The sequence below is a fragment of the Poecilia reticulata genome, linkage group LG2 (assembly GCF_000633615.1).
Source record: "Poecilia reticulata strain Guanapo linkage group LG2, Guppy_female_1.0+MT, whole genome shotgun sequence".
Lineage (NCBI taxonomy): Eukaryota > Metazoa > Chordata > Actinopteri > Cyprinodontiformes > Poeciliidae > Poecilia > Poecilia reticulata.
In genome coordinates, this window is record NC_024332.1 from 14,284,761 (window position 1) to 14,296,008 (window position 11,248).

Here is an 11,248-nt window from a genome sequence, read left to right on the forward strand (position 1 = left end):
AAATAATGATCGTAATCTTTTGCTCCATAAGTCACATAATAATTGCTAACTTCTGCTTTGATTTAAATATTTTAATCATTCAAAGTATTTCAAAATGTTTAGTTTAAACATGTACTGAAATCAGACGGCAGATTGAAATTACTATTGATCGTCTGATTAACTGGAAAAGATGTTGATAGATTAGACAGATTCCAAAATAATCACTGGGTTCAACCCTATTCCAAATTTCTAAGGACCTGAAATGTTTGGAAACAGACAATTTTACACAAATGGACAATATAATTGCCTTCTTTAAGCCAGCTGAGTTGCAGTGCACAGCAACAGGTGGGGGAGGGGAAGCACTGGGTTATTATATGCTCCATAAAGCTAGGTGAAACTTGTAATTTCTCCTTATTTAAATATTTAAAGTGTATGTACGATATGTTAACAGTGGGTAAATTAAAWTATTTGGAATATAATAATAATGACACTGCGATATTTGCTGTTTTAGTGAATTAAAAGCATTGAGACATTGAAAAGATTCTGCAAAAAAAAAAAAAGTCTTCTTTTCAAAGATGCTCTCAGTAATTTTTTTGCCCCAGTGTGATTCATCTGTAATGAATCACGCAGCTCAACTTGGTCACATTCCTCTGGTGTCTCTTGGTTTTAGACTGGGAAACATTCCTGYAGTAATTATGGCAGCTGCAGGTTGCAATTCACCAGGTCAAAATGCTTTTTTTTGTTTTTTTTGTTGCGTTTGGACTCCACTGGACGCGGTGTGAAGCTCCGTGTGCGACCCGGGTCATCATCTGATGCTCTGCCTGACGGGAATTTGAAAAGTAAATGCAGGATTAGGGGATTACGGCCAAAGTGTTGAAACATGGCCAGCAGGATCCTGACACAGCAGCACCTGCCCTGCGCCGCGGCTCGGCTGAAAAGCAACTTGACCTGGAGAGCCGCTTCCCTGTCTCCATGCCTACGGCGAGGGGCTGTTCTTGTTTTGCCGGAGCATGCTCAGTTTGGCTCGCTTCCCCCCTAACAATAGCCAGCGAGAGGGCTCGCTCTGACACACACACACACACACACGCATACACACACACACACACGCGTGTGTGCTCTCTCTCTGAGTCTACTCCGGCTCGCAGTGGGAGCGAGACGGAGAGGAGAGGCTGCACACTGTGGGGCTGTGGGGCTGCCGGGCTGCTGAGCTTCACGGCACAGAAACACACCAAACAAAGGTAGGCACCCGGACCCGCTCATGTTCTACTGCATCTGCTTCTGTTTATTTGTCTCTCCTGAAGAGTTTGTAGCGTTCTTTGCTGTAGAGTGGAGAAGAGGCTGAAGATGAGGAGGAAGGGACCATGTGGTCTGCTTTGTGAGTGACAGGGCTGCACTTTTTTTTATTTTCCTCCTCCATCTAAGTGAAGAATSTCTCCCGCACAGCGAGGCAATGAAATTTCATGAGCGTTGTCTGCAGCTTGAGCSTTTCTTCATCTCAAACAGAGGTGTAGTAGTTGACAAAGCGGAGGGGTMGCTGAATTATTCATGCCGCCTTGTATGGAGTGAAGTCGGAGGATGACAGCAGGTGTAACGCGATGCTTTGCATGGACGCAGATAGCTGCTTCAGCCTCTTTTCATCCCGCTGGCCCGTTTTACAACCGTCACTTTGCTTATTCGCGATGTGTGGCTCACATTTTTGGAGCCTCTTGACTTGGATGATCTAATGCAAAAAAAAAAAAGAAAGAAAAATGGAGATAATTCTCAGGAAGCAAAGATTTAAAAATCTAAATGTTACCTGATCTTCAAGCAGAAGAAATGTGAGGAGCCGGTTCTTTTGCCTCACTGACTGTTTCAAATTATCTGTGTGTGTGTGTGTGTGTGTGTGATCTGTCTGCGTGTGTGTGTGCGAGCTGCTGGTCAGACTGAAAGGTATCTCCAGCGTTATCATGTAGTCTCGCCCTATTTCTCTTTGAGAGATTCACTCGCTCCCTCTCTCTCTTGCTCACACTAAAAGATTCAGCAGCCACTTCCCACAAGATTAATTATTGTGGCTGATGAATTCCTGCTTGGTCGATAGAGTATTCCTCTGCAGCCGGCCCGCCGGCCCCTTGTGTCTGCGCCTGTGTGTGTGCTGATCCGGGAGCAGCATGAATGTAAAACGCCTCGTATTGTAATCGAGAAGTGAGAGGCTGGATGAAGTCGTTAGATTAATACAACCGTGTCCAAAACTTTTTGGCTTGGCGGCCAAAAAAATGTCAAGTTGAAAGCACTGCGTGGGGCGCAACATTTTTAGTACTTTTCTTCTTAATTATTATCGCAAAAGCTATTTTAGTTCTTGATTTTTACSCTTTGAATAAACAACAATCTAATTTAAAATGTGATTTCTGTAGACAAGCACTGAGTAAACCAATGAAGATTTAAAGCTGAAACAGGATTCTGCAGGTTACCAGATAAATAATAATAATAACAATAAAACAGCCAATCATGTTGCACATTTGTCATCTTTTCTGGATTTGTTTGCGTTATTTTAGCAACAAGAGYTAAATGTGGCTCACTCTCGCTTTAGTTTGACAAATTCATAAAAAGGGCGTGCCCAAGTCGGGGGTTTTGGTAAAAAGCCTCTGAATGTTTGTGGTCCCTACTGCTAATAAATTCAATTAAAAGCAAAAACCTGGATGAATACTTTGTGTTGCATAAGTGAAAATTTCACCCCAACATTGTTTTTTTTTTATCTGCATCATCTGCCTGAACTAGCAAACAAAATTTAGGCTGTTCTTGAACTGTGATCAAGGGCCGCCCAGAATCATCTCAAGGACCTCAAATGGCCCCTGTACCACGCCTTGAACAAACAACTGGAAGACTTAAAGGTGAATTTGAGCTTCTTTAAGTCCTACTGGTTGTGCTGAGTGAGCATTTGGTTTTCTACTGCTAGGCTGAGCATACAGGTAGTTTATCAGGTGCAGATGAAGGCAGAAACTATCCAGTAAAAGGAAAATTAGAGTTAATGTCCCTTTACTGAAACAGGAAATAGCCGTTTCACTTCTCCACAGGGTTTTAGCACTTTAAGGGAAGATTTGGGCATTGTGAAGGTTCTGCTCATCATTCATCAGATGAGCTGAAGCGGTACATGAYGTTGTATTAACCAGAAAAAAAACAAYTGCATTAACTGCTAGTAAGAATACAWGCAGGTAGGATTGTATTKCGCTCCATTTTATGCATAGAAGCACTAAAGAAGCATTTTCACAGTTCTCAAAACTATTTGTTGTACCTGTTTGCAGTCCGTGARATGTCCTAATAATTAGCATATACGACACTTTTCATTACTGTTTAAATGCTTGACAGCAAAAGCAGYGTCAGAACTGCTGGCCAAGCTCTGATTTTCCAACTTAGACGTGATTTCAGGGGAGTTTGTTGTTATTTTTGGTATTTAGGTAAAATCCCACTTTTGTATACTACTACTGTAGGCAGGTTTCCGGTCGCTGTAGTAGCTTTAATGCACCAGCACAAATAATAAATGGACTGAATATATAAAGAATTTTTCTAGTCATGCMAACCWCTGAAAGCACTTTACACCAGAACCAAATTCACACACACTTATCCACGGGTTGCTAGACGACYWGGGGTTAAGTACTTTGGAGCACATYGACAAACAGGTAGAAGCTGAAATTGAAAGAAGTAGATAAGTGTTAACACTGACTTTATTAAAATGTAAAAYATGAAGACTAAGCATGGCTAAAGCAGTGCTAGGCTAAAGATTGTGTCAAAACTATCGTAGCTTTGGTTTTCTTCAGCGTACTGTTTCATCTCATGGATTTGCTTCTTCAGCTCACAATTAAAGTTTAATGGAAACAGTGAGGATGAAGAGAGTTTCATGTGAAAAGTGTGCATCTCTTATCAATGTTGATGTCCATTCTGCACATATTTACCACTATAGGAAGTCTTTAAAAATCTCCCCCGTGGAGTTAGTTGTTTTTCTCAAAATACCACATTTGCATGTGGACGTAAGGCTCAAACACATATAAACAGGGTTTCCCCCAGTGTATTATAAGCCTGGCGGGCCACCAGGCTWTACTTGTSCCCTACCAGGCTAAACGTTGCTTATTTATTTAAGTCTTTTTAAAATGTTTGCATTTTTTAAGACTTTATTGTTGGTGTTCAGGTGCAAATTTTGCAATCTTTCAATAACACATGATTATCAAGTGATATTTTCAAATTTTCTGTCAACTTTAAACATTTTTTAAGTCAAAAACACGACGGGCTGCTGGATGAGTGAATGTCCTAGCACCCAACCACCAGACTTAGCAAGTTTTGTGAGGGAAACCTTGTATGAAATACTCTGTTGCAAAATATCAGAGGAGACTAAATTTTTTGGATTATGTACACAATTCAAAATATCTGTTATAATTTGTAGGTTTCATCAGTCAATATTGCAGTTTTTACACATATCGAATTTTGTGCTTTGCAAATACAACAAAGACTTCAAAAATCTTAATTMATTATTTGAAAGAATTTCTGTTCTGCGTAGAAATATCCGGTCTAGATCGAAGGACCAACTAGTCTGTGTTTATCCCAAGAGGCCAAGCAGGTTATCTACAGCTGGTGACACATTAACAGCTTGTGACAGAACTTCACTTCAAAAATCCAGAACCATTCCTTCAAGAAAACCAACACAGATCTTTATCGTCGTCCGCCAAGCCGATGAGTCACCTGCCTGGCTAAAACTGGACGAGATCCACCGATGCGACACTCACCAAACCAGATGAAATACGAAACAGACAGAATAAAAAGACAAGAGCCGTGGACACATGCAGCGACAGAAAAGGAGCAGATAATAGAGAGTTGTGGAGTGATGGATGGCAGACTCAGAGCGAGAGAGAAAGGCACTCTCTCACCCAGCGTGATATTGGAAAATAAATTGAGTTGACATGAGCAGGTTTGCATAGAGATATTGAYGCCGCGGAGCAGGAAGTGAGAGGTTCGGACTCGGGGATTAGGAGGTTCACGCGAGGCTAATCATCTCCGTTAGGGCGACCAAAAGGCTTCCTGGGGAAGGTAATTAGCAATTTCCATCTGCCATTGATGAAAAGATAAAACGCTGGAGTGAAACCCGAAAGCCGTTTCATTAAACGTTTGACTGTTTCAGTCAAAACGGTTATTCCTGTAGCAGTTAGCRCGGCGCATGATGTCAAGTTTGATTGTCAGAGCTGGGAGTACGGTGGCCCAGAGGAGCTGTAGGTGAAGTGACTCTGTTGTTCCTCATTCTGCTCTCCTCTCCACCCCGCTTTTTTTTTGTGTGTGAGAGTTTGAAGTTAGACAGGTTTCTATTTACAGCTTTAAATGGGATGCTGCTSTACTCTCAGGAGGCTTCTACTTCCTGTTTCCAGATAAAACTCAGAGAATAAGAGCCGGTATTTTTATTTATTTTTTTACATCAAACAAACTCCAGATGCTGTACTTGTTTGCTGCCATTTTTTCCCCCGTTATTCCAGCACCAAAAGCTTCACCATCATGAAAGTGGGTTCACTGTCAGCACCAATTGTTTGTTAGACCAGAGGAAACGGGCTGGGGGTGGACACATGTGTTTTTTACCTCCAAATGAAAGCGGCTCCACTGCTGCTTCTGCTTGTTTAGCTCCTTCTCTTTGTGTTTTGATAGCTACAGGCGTAAATAGACTCCGGCACAGTAAAATGGGTAACCCCAGTAAAATGGTGCTATCTTGGTACCGGGTYTTCTCGGTACCRAGAGGAAARAAACTCTTTCATCAGGACCTTCAAGTCAAAATGTCATCAGCAACATTTTGAAAGCTTCCTACCATTCCCTCATAAAAGGAATCCAGAGTTTGTGAATAAATAGTCGKTGAATTGGTGTACAATTTTTAAACTCTTATTTTAATGGACGTCAGTTCCACACACAGATCTGCTTTCACTGTTTCATGTTAAAATAGACATAAAACAGCTGAATTGGAGGCAACACTTTATTTGACAGGGTGTGCATAAGACTGACATGACACTGTTATTAACATTACATGACACGTGTTACGAACATGAAGGAGTTTTCATGAATGCTTCATGTTGTCATGAAGTGTCATTTGGTAAATAGTGACACTTTAACTGCAAAGTTGACACTTTTAGGRCAACTTTGCGTTAAAATGTCATTATTTACTGAATAACACTTCYTGACAACTGTCATAAACATTCATGAAAACTCCTTCATGTTCATAACAGGTGTTATGTCATGTTAATAACACTGTCATGTCAGTCTTATGCACACCCCTTCAGATAAACTGGATATTTACATTCACTGTGTAAAGAGACACAATTATTTTTTTCTTCCAAATTGTCTGACTATAAATTAGACTAAATGTTGAAGCAGTTTCAAATTTACACATTTAAGCCATATTAAACTATTAGCTATATCCTAATAGAGATCATTCGACKACAGCTTCAACAATCAATATGTTTGCATCACTTTTGCAGCAATAGGGAAGCAGATAGATGATCATTTTTTGTTGTAAATGTTTCTGTAAGCATACCRAACTCAAGATGCGAGAATCTCACACTCACAAATCTGACGACCAGTCATGGAGGTTGTCCAGTTTTCCTGTGGTTAGTTATCTAAGCCTCMGCTCACCATTTTRAACACTYTCTGTCTCTAACTCAGACTGGATTCGCTACATGAACTGTAAAACAGGCCGAGCACCGAATTGAGRAACTTGTTGAGAAGYGTAGCTGGGATTAAATCTRGTTATATGTTGCACTCAATTAGCAGTAAACCTAAGTTATAGCTGAATATAAAGACCATGCTGGAGGCGATCATACATCGCGCTCCAATGCAGCACATCTGTAAATACTAACTRAAGAGTTCATGCATCTTGCAGCTGTTGCTGCTTGTTATTCACGTCCCTGTAAACTCCACTAGCGGCTGATCAATGCCTCTCCCTCCCCGTCCCTTCCCCCTCACACTGCTWACCATCTCCCCCCTTCTGTTCCCCTTTTCATGACATTTCTTTTCCTTTCTGCATGTCTCATTTAATAACCACTCCTATCACACCGTAAAAATCACAGGTTTCTCCTTGACTTGTCAAGGAGAAACAAACAAGGGGGTTCTCTGCCCTCCTCCTTTGCGCTGCCCGTCCGTACAGAAAGCGCGAGTCGTGTGATGACATCCAGAAGGGCTTCAGCAGATACAAGGGGGTTCTCTGCCCTCCTCCTTTGCGCTGCCCGTCCGTACAGAAAGCGCGAGTCGTGTGATGACATCCAGAAGGGCTTCAGCAGATACAGATCCTTGTAGATGCCTGCAGGAGCCAGCAGGTCGATACCGAGGCCTTGATGTGTCTCTGATGTGTCCTTGTTAGCGCTGGCAATGTTGCCGACATGAAAGCCTTTTGGAAAACCTTGACAGYGCCCCTGGAAGGTCAAGGTTTGCTATCGATCCAGAGGAACCGGGCCGCCGTCGGAACATATGGTTGATTTTTAAAGTGGCTATTTTTGTTCTATAGACTCTGACACACAATTTTTTTGGCGACCAGAATCMTATCACGTCTCGTGTTTCTGCGTCATTAGTCAGAAAAGCAATAAGGTGTCATATAAGAGGAAAAAGCTCAATTAACACTAGTTTCAGATGGTTTCATTCATTAGTCCATCATTGATATTAAAGCTGTTATTTTTCCTCCAGTGCTGCTGCAGCCATAACCCAACCGAATATCTCTCCAGATAATAAAACGTATCTTTTATTGTGCCCAATTTCAAACATGTTGGTTATAACTGCTTCTCTTAATTGCCAATCCAACTTGTTTCTGACATGGAAACAGTGTTTCTGAATGCTTTATTGTCCAGTTTGGACATTAAAAAGCTCTAATATAGACCTGGAAAGTTTGTCATCCTCTCGCTCTGAGGCAACTGACTCAGCTCCTCACATTTATTTGCCTGTCCTCCTCTATCAGGTCTCTCATGTTTTGCATATTTATAGAAGCAAATTCCCTATAAAGCTGCTCCGGCTCACATATGTCTGTAAAACGGATTGTTAATACTGTAGATAATCCACGGCTGCTGTTAAAATACTCAAACAATGCTGCTGGGCTTTATTAAAACCGGGATTTACAACAACAGCATCATCATCTGACAAAACTACAGTCCACTTACCTCAAAAACACRGTCAGTGACAGCAATTCAGGAATATCTAACACATAAACTGACCATTTACTGCACATGTGATGATAAAAAGTTAATTTCATGGGATGCTAAATTATTATTGATAAGTTTAAAAAACAAACTTATGTTTACAGAAGAAAGCAGGTTCTAAAACTCCTGCAAAATTCAAACACTGCTGGACATGTAAAAAAATAAGGCTCTTTGTAAATATTTGATCAACAAAATTGTTTTCCTGTGACCTGTAATACAGCACAGTTAGATTTCATTATGTACTTGCGGTCCCAAAGTAATTTTCTTTGAGCCCCTGGAAAAAGTTCTGAYTATCAYGTTTAGATGTAATTTCACACTCGGCACATTTAGATTGTTTTCATTTCAGGATCCAACCAGAGAATAAAACCCTGATGCACTGAAGAGACGGCCATCAAACCGGTGATGTTAATGAAAAGTACTCAGTTAAAATAAACTACTCATGCTATTTTTGTTCCTCTCCCAGTGGTGAGTCAAGTATTGGCTAATTCATCCCTGGGTAAGATCATTTCTAACAGGAAACAACTGAATTTCCCATTACAAATAGTGCAAACAATAGTGCTTTAGCTTCTGCTAGCTAGCATGTAAAATGCTAATATTACTCAAGAGAACATCCCCATTGTTTGGTGTACAATAAAAACCGTTATTATCAACATTATTTTCCACCATAACTTTACCGTCTCATTTATTATTTTATCCCAGGTAAAAGTTAAAGGGCCGTCGTTATCTTAAATTTAAAATAACCCAGTTGGGTTATTTTGCTAATCCAGYCGTGGGTCAGTCTAACATGACAGATTATGAGTTTGGCCCAACATGACAAGTCTTTCTGAAAATCAGGTTTAATCAGGTTTTACATATTCATTGTGTCATTTGTGAAATGTCATTTTGCTCCCACAGTGAAGCAGTTGTTCTATTCTCGATGTGTTTTCTTGCCAAATGCTTTACCTAATATAGAAGTTGAAACATTCAGGAACTYGGTTCATAAAATAAAACATACATCAGTTAATTGCACATGGACTGATTCTTTCAAGCCATTATTTCTGTTAGTTATGATGATTTCAGGTAATGAAAACGAGATAAAAAAAAATTGGATCAGACCAGTAAAAAACATTTTATTCCAGAAGTGTTTGCTTATTATCTTTTYAAAACCTTTTCAGGTTGACTTTTAAGCCGATAAACGAGCCTCATTGAAACGTATATTCTAATTTAGTGAATATGAGTCTACATCCGGAGCCCCATGCAGGATACAATCTATTTTATGTTATCCCAGATCCCATTAATATAACTGTGTTCTCCTCCCCTTACATTTTAATCTCTCACTCCTTCAAAATAGGTTTCTCACTTTCTAAGGTCAGCKTAATGGAAAAAGAAAGCATTTTGTTCCTTTTTTTTAAAAAGACGTCATRCCAAGTTTATCCCCTCTWATCTGATGTRCTGCTTAAGGAGACAAAAGGGGCTTTAATAAGCTACATGAGTGATTTTAGTTTCCCGTTTCTGTCTTTCTTCTATCATCAGCATCATCTCTGTTTTTCTTCTCTCTATGGTCACCTTCAGCCCATCCTCTCGTCGTCCCATCTCCATTCATTCCCAGTGATGAGATGACTCACGCAGCCATCTGCTGCCCAGCAGATCTACCKCTGCCGCATGACCCTCGTTCTGTGTATTAACACGGCTCCTGGGGAGACACTGATATCCATACGGCTCTATATCTTACCCTGAAATGCCTTCCCCMCTCCTCCTCCTCCTTTTGTGTGGCTCTTATCAGATTTTCCCTTTTTATTCCCCTTCCTCCTCCTAAGTTGAATTCATGTCTCCAAGTGCTGTTTTACTTCATTTCACCTGATGCTGTTGTTGTGTTTTTTTGCTGTCCTCGTCTGTCTCTACATATTTTGGCCTCTGGGAGACAGATTGTAGGAATGAGGTCAGACCGTGTGTGTGCCAGGCTGTGTGGGAGCATATGGATATGAATTTCAGCAGGTTGTGCGGATGCTTTTTGTTTGCTGATGTCATTGTGATTCTCTGACGAAACAACATCGGACACAGGGCACACACTTTGGGAGCATGTCTGAATGTACGAAGGTGTGTTTTCACTAAACCTGACTGTCATGCTGTTAAAAATCATAATAGTTAGCTTTTTTCAAGTTTTAGGTACTTTAACTTTATTTTATTTCTTAGGCTGTGGTAATGTTTACTACAGGTTTTATTGAACTATATGACATTTGATATTTTCCAAATATAAAATACACAAATTGATCTTAATGGAGGCCACTTACTTGCTAGTAGAAGCTAACATCAATGGTTTTGGTTATCTCTGCTTTTGGATATACAGTCAATTAGTGCCAGCGAAAATAAATAGCACTCCTGGACTAGCAGCTTTACAAACGCTAGCTAGTAGCGTGAAGTAGCCTAAGTATTTCCGCCTCACAAACTGAATTTGTTTTGAATATTTTAATATCAGATATGCTCCACACAAAAAAATGCTACTAGGCAATTTTTCTGCAAATACCGYGGAGTTACATTCGACAGAGAAATCTGTGAATAATGAATAGGAGGTGTTCTACTGTGCAGCGGTTATACATAAACATATGCAGAACCTTTATTTATTTATTTGCGTAACTAAAGTGTTCGCTGCATAAATAAAGAAGATGAAGTTCGCCCTGCGCTATTTTAAAAAGCGACATCAAAACAAAGCACAGGGACTTTCAGCTAACGCTAAAGTCTGTTATTTTTTAAACCGCAGGGTTTCTCTTTTTTTGCTAMAGTGATGACCAAGATWAAAAAAAAACTGGACCAAATCTTTCTGACTGCATTTAYCAGCAGTGATTAAATTAATTACTCACTTGAAACAATGTCAAGCAGAATGTAAACAAAGAAAACAAGCTAAAGTCCAAATCCAGCTGCAYGTAGCATTCAGCTAGGCCCCAAATGCTAAGAGTCTTTACAGAAGCAGAGCGACTCAGATGGCTTCTGTGGCGCATTCAAGGACAACTTGTACATTGTCTATATATCAAAACAATTTCAAAGTAATATAAATTGTGAGGGGTGCTTGTGGTTGTAACTTTAAATGAGCAGATATTCTTTTACAAGCTAAT

At 40.2% G+C, this 11,248-nt stretch overlaps 1 long non-coding RNA gene across 1 annotated transcript in view; it reads right to left on the reverse strand.

Annotated features, from left to right (window-relative positions):
- Positions 1-1,238: 1,238 nt before the first annotated feature.
- The window catches only part of LOC103478567 (uncharacterized), a 12,238-nt gene continuing 2,228 nt past the window's right edge, over positions 1,239-11,248 (reverse strand). Inside the window, exon 3 of the long non-coding RNA XR_535820.2 lies at positions 1,239-1,699. This is a non-coding gene — a long non-coding RNA (uncharacterized LOC103478567). The remainder of the gene's footprint in view (positions 1,700-11,248) is intronic.